The sequence below is a fragment of the Stegostoma tigrinum genome, unplaced genomic scaffold, assembly GCF_030684315.1.
Source record: "Stegostoma tigrinum isolate sSteTig4 unplaced genomic scaffold, sSteTig4.hap1 scaffold_179, whole genome shotgun sequence".
Lineage (NCBI taxonomy): Eukaryota > Metazoa > Chordata > Chondrichthyes > Orectolobiformes > Stegostomatidae > Stegostoma > Stegostoma tigrinum.
The window spans coordinates 127,916-133,752 of record NW_026728119.1 but is presented as its reverse complement, the minus strand read 5'-3'; the positions used below and the strand labels follow the sequence as shown (position 1 = coordinate 133,752).

General features: G+C 45.3%; 1 non-coding gene across 1 annotated transcript; it reads left to right on the top strand.

Annotated features, from left to right (window-relative positions):
- The first annotated feature begins 1,770 nt into the window (after positions 1–1,770).
- Positions 1,771–1,852, top strand: trnas-aga (transfer RNA serine (anticodon AGA)). The gene has a single exon. It is a non-coding gene; the product is annotated as a tRNA-Ser (tRNA).
- Positions 1,853–5,837: the final 3,985 nt, after the last annotated feature.

Below are 5,837 nucleotides of genomic sequence, written 5' to 3'. Positions count from 1 at the left end.
AACTCAGCAGGCCTGGCAGCATCTGTGGAGAGAAACAGAGCTGTTGTTTCAGACCCACTGACTGTTCACCCCTACTAGTTTAATATTGCATTTCTGTATTATATTGTTGGGAGAAATTTGTCACTTTATCTGTTGAATCAATGTATTTATCAAAATCGCTCTCTCACTTGCTTACTCATGCTAACTTTACAACTTTAAAGGGACGTTATCAGCTGTAATGCTGCTTCAGTTACCATGAGGTGCTGAAAGGGTCTGTTTAGATGGTTGCCTTTTTCTTTTCCTTTTGTCAGTTAGCGGCCATGTTGAATGGAGAATTGTTCGTTTCTGTGTCTGTCACAATATGTGTCTCTATTTGTGTCTTTCTGACTCTGTGTATCCACCTCACCCTCTTTTCACATTCTCTGACAATCCATTGTCCGCATTCCCCATTTCCCATTTCTGATCTTTGAAGCAGGAACCTTGGATGACGAGACACGTGGAACATCTAGTCAAGAGGATGAAGGAAGCTTACTTAAGGTTAAGGAAACAAGGGTCAGACAGAGCTCGGGAGGACGACAACATAGCCAGGAAGGAACTGAAGAATGGATTTAGGAGAGCAAGAAGTGGGCTATGGCAGGTAGGATTTAGGAAAATCCCAAGGCATTGTATATTTACGTGAGGGACAAGAGGATGGTCAGAATAATGGCAGTACATATCAGGGATAGTGGAAGAAACTTGTGCGCAGAGTCAGATAAGGTAGGGGAGGCCTTAATAAATAATTTGCTTCAGTATTCACCAGTGAGTGGGACCTTAACGATTGTGAGGATAGCATGAAAAAGGCAGATATGCTCGAGCAGGTTGATGTTAGGAAGGTGGATGTGCTACAAATTTTGAAAAACATGAGGATAGATAAGCCCCCGGGCCAGATGGGATATGCACAAGGTTGCTGCTGGGAATTGCTGAACAGTCAGTCATTCTGTGGTGGGCTAGTTATTGGAGAGGATTCTGAGAGAAAGTAGTTATGATTATTTGGACAAGCACAATTTGATTAGAAATAGTTGGTGTAGGTTTGTGAGGGGCAGGGCATGCCTCACAAGCCTTACTGAATTCTTTGAGGAGGTGGCAACTGACATTGATGAAGTTCGAGCAATGGATGTGGTGCATATGGATTTTAGATAAGCATTTGATTAGGTTCCCCAAGGTAGGCTCATTTAGAAAGTTAGGAGACATGGGATTCATGGAAATTTGGCTGTCTGGATACAGAATTTGCTGTAAAATAGAAGCCAGAGATTTGCATATATTGCATATATGGGCAACTCATTTCCCTGAGATAACACACCCAGGTATAAATCCGAGCATGACCAGCCTCCAAAGTTCTGTGTGAACTCACCGGTGTCTCCAGTGCCAGCATTTTGTTTTTAGACCTCTCATTAAACCAACTGCCCTGATTTGCACGTTAGATTTGCCAAAGATGATCCTGTTCCAAATGTACTTCATTGGCTGTGATTTGGGTGGTGGTGAAAGGCGCGATTAAAATGCAAGGACATAATTCTTCCTCGATCCATTGCCCTGATAATTAATCTCTCCGCTCATGGAAATGGATCCTTTCCATCCACTCTATCGTTCATCAACGTGTTTAGTTCAATTCAATCCCACAACAGCCGACTCTGTTCTGATCAAGTACAGGGTGACAGTAAATATTAGGGTCGTGGCACAGACATCACGAATTGAATCCTTGCCTTTCCTGTTAGATACATGTCAAAAGAAATACTAAAAGTCAGTCAGTGGCCTGTAGTTGTGGCCGAGTGGTTAAGGCGATGGATTAGAAATCCATTGGGGTATCCCCGCGCAGGTTCAAATCCTGCCAACTACGTTCCTCTCACAACAAGCTCACATTTTCTCGGGTCAGGCAACGTGTTGCCATTCAGGAAAGACATGTTCTGAACAAGAATCCCGTTTTCCCGAAAGCGTCAGCTCTGTTTCACTTCCAACCAGTACAGCTAGGCATGTTGAGTTTCTGCAGTGTTCCGTCTGTTTATTCTGCATAACTGCTGTTTTTCATGAAATGCCTTCAGTTTTGGAAAAGTACAGCTGATACAGACAATTATCATTCCAACTGAGGGCAGTTGGGAGTTTGAATTCACTCCAAACCTGCTTTAAGAGCTCGCAATTTTCTGTGCTGCCATCCGGCACGGTGGCTCAGTGGTTAGCACTGCAGCCTCACTGCACCAGGGAACCAGGTTCGATTCCAGCCTCTGACGACTGTCTGTGTGGGTTTCCTCCAGCCATTCTAGTTTCATCCCACACTCCAAAGATGTGCAGGCTGGGCGGATTGGCCATGTTAAATTGCCCATAGTGTTCATGGGTGTGTGGGTTACAGGGGGATGGGTCTGGTTGGTATGCTTCAAGGGGCAGTGTGGACTTGTTGGGCCCAAGGGCCTGTTTCCACACTGTCGGGAATCTAATCTAATCAACTGGCTGTCACTTTCAACTGTGAAATGTGAAGCTGTCGGTTTGAGGCCACCGAGGAAGGAACAAGTGGTATTCTCACTCTACCAGTTCCCTTTAGACTGTACAGTTACGGGTCTTAAGGTAGTCAGGAAAATGTTGCCCAAATGGAAATCTTGTCTGGTGAGTGACTTCAAAGGTATTTCACTGTTGCTTTTCTCGCTGCCATAAAGAGCTGGGAATGCTTGGAATCTGAAACAAAAGCAGAAACTGCACCACAGAAAGGAGAAAACAGAGTTCTGAAGAAGCTCTAAAACATTGACTCAAATTATCTGCCCACAGATGCTCCCAGATCTGCTGAGCCTTTTTCCTGCAATTGATATTTTGCTTGCGAATGAAAGTTTATTTTATCTATTGGGATGAAACAACCAGAATCACCATATACCAAGTATAACACTTTAAAAATCTGCGAAGTGATTGGATTCAAACAAACCCAGCAATAATTCATTCTGCCACAGCTCAACTGGCCATGGAAAGTGACCTGAAAAGATAAACGGCATCATATCTCTCCTAGCAGTCATGGCTGATTGGTTAAGGTCGTGGGCCAATGTCTAGTGGGGCATCCCTATGTTGCTTCTGATCCTGCTGACTATGGGAGAAGTCTGGTATTGAATGCAAGGGCTGTTAACTTCCTTCAGTTTGCTTGAGACAAGGAACAAGGCTTTTCAATCAGACTGCCAAAGGTGGGAGAAGGCAACTCACTGCCTGTCATTGCAGCACAAGCACAAACCTTCATAAAAGTTAAAGAGCTTTAAGATATTCACTTGCAGGGCTAACTATGGTGAGGTTGCGAGCCATGTGCCTGGAAATAAGACTAGAACAGTCAGTTCTGAGAAAGGGTCCCCCGACCCACTGTGTTAACCCTGATTTTTCTTCACAAATCCTGCCAGACCTACTGAACTTTTCCAGCAATTTTGGTTTTGTTCCAAGAACAGTCAAGGTCTCGAGTTCAACCGGTCAGACCCGATGGGTCGAAGGGTCTTTTTCAGTGGTGTAGCCCTCTCTGATCAGTTGTGGCACTGTGCATGTTCCCCGAATCTGTATCTGGGAGACAGGAAGATGCAATCCTGGTGTCTTTTCACCCAGCCATCTGCAAACCCCTCGCTTCTCAATCCGTACCTTGAGCGTGAAGTGAAACTTCGAGCCAAGACCCTTCTGATGAAGGGTCTAGGCCCGAAACGTCAGCTTTTGTGCTCCTGAGATGCTGCTTGGCCTGCTGTGTTCATCCAGCTCCACACTTTATGATCTTGGATTCTCCAGCATCTGCAGTTCCCATTGTCTCTCTCATTAAACCATTTTTTTTTGCCTGCAAACAGTGCTGGGGAGGGCAGTGCCCGTTTGATCTTCCCCTCCCTCTCAGTCACTTGGGCCACTCAGGCAGTGATAGTGTCCCTACCTTGGATGGAGGTGAATACCCAGAGGCAAATAGAGTTGCATATTGAGGTAGACACGAAAAGGACCATTTCTCCATTTGACACTGCTGCTAATTATCCATATTGGGGGCAGCACAGTGGCACAGTGGTGAGTACTACTACCGCACAGAACCACGGACCAGGGTTCAATTCCAGCCTTGGGCGACTGTCTGTGTGGAATTTGTGTCATCTCCCCGTGTCTGCATGGGTTTCCTCCCAGTCACAGATGTGCAGGGTAGGTGGATTGGCCGTGCTAAATTGCCCAGAGTGTTTAGGAAGGTGTAGATTAGGTGGGTTATGGGGAGGTGGGATGCTTTGAGGTTCAGTGTGGACTTGTTGGGCCAAAGAGCCTGTTTCTACACTGTAGGGATTCTCTATCGATATCCCTCATTTCCCGTTGCTGCCCTTTGAAAAGTCTGATGACTGGACAGTGTTTGAGACTGGAGCTGCTGGGAGGCTTTCCCACCCCGATTGTAAAGCCTGGAACTGGGCTCACATTCTCCAAATAGTGTTTCTGTTACTAAGGACTGAGCCAAGGAGACATTTATTTCCTCAAAAGATGATGAGTGTTTAGCCTTCTAAATAGAATTCCTAATCCACCAGAAAAGAAACAAAATGCCACAGTTATATGATGACTGTGATGTTTTTACTGTTGGTGTAAAATGAATGAATGGTGACCGCAGAGAATGAGGGTGATCAGTTCCTGGTGTCTGCCTCATTATCACAATATTCCGCAGTAAGGCTGCAGTTTATTCTGTCTCACCTTGTTATTCCTACCAAACATCAGGATGAATTAATTGTCAGCAGGAAACCATTCCCTGATAGGGAGAAAATAGGCGACAGGAGTGCCAGCACCAAATGATAACTGTCTGCATTCAAACATAGGAACCATGCTCAGTTCTCTGCACCGACAGGACAAGTAATGGTCGAGTGGTATTGTTGCTGGTCTGTTTATTTAGAAAGCAAGGTAACATTCTGGAGACCAATGTTCAAATATCACCCCCAGAAGATCATGGGATTTCAATTCAATAAATATCTGTAATTTAGAATGCAATGATGGCCATAAATCCATCATCAGGGGACCAAAACCCATGTTGTTCCTTCATGTCGTTCAGGCATCTTTGATCCTTACCTGATCGCGCCTACGTCTGACTCCAGGCCCACAGCAAACATGGTGGGTAATTAGCAACGGGCAATAGATGTTGGCCGAGCCAGTCGCACCCTCAGTCTGTGAATGAATAAAGGGGGGCAAGTAACTTTGCTGTTCAGATCAACAATATGGCATTTCAGAGAAGTTGAAACAAGGAATCTTCAATGTAAAGCTCAGGCACCGCTGGGATTTTAACTCAAGATCGCCTGTTTACTACACACTGATTTTTTACCCACCCGTAGGGCCATTTCCGTAACCACGCAATCACAGTAACTTGGGGAACTTTCCTGTATCAGTGTTACTCAGTGAGAATTTTGATCTAACACCACTCCTGTGAAAATACATGGAAAGAGATAATTTTCTCCTGAGTTAATGGGAACTGCAGATGCTGGAGAATCCGAGATAACAAAGTGTGGAGCTGGATGAACACAGCAGGCCAAAGAGCATCTCAGGAGCACAAAAGCTGACGTTTTGGGCCTGGACCCTTTGGTTTAAAACTGACAAATTTCACCAGTTTCAGCTAACTGGATAAGGAGCATGGGCTCATCCTCCTGGGGCCCATGAACAACGTTAACACACACTGAGGGAACCTAACAAGACGAACAGGTTCATTTTGGTTCCTGAGCAAATGTAAAGCCTGGACCATTGGAGCCAACATTGATCCTTGCACCAACAGTTCCACACTCATTTCCTGCCTCATGCCCCTGCCTCCGTCACAGCCATTGTTGCTTTTCACTTTTGCTTCACTCCCACACTTTGCTTCTGAACATGTTCCTGACCGTTTGTAG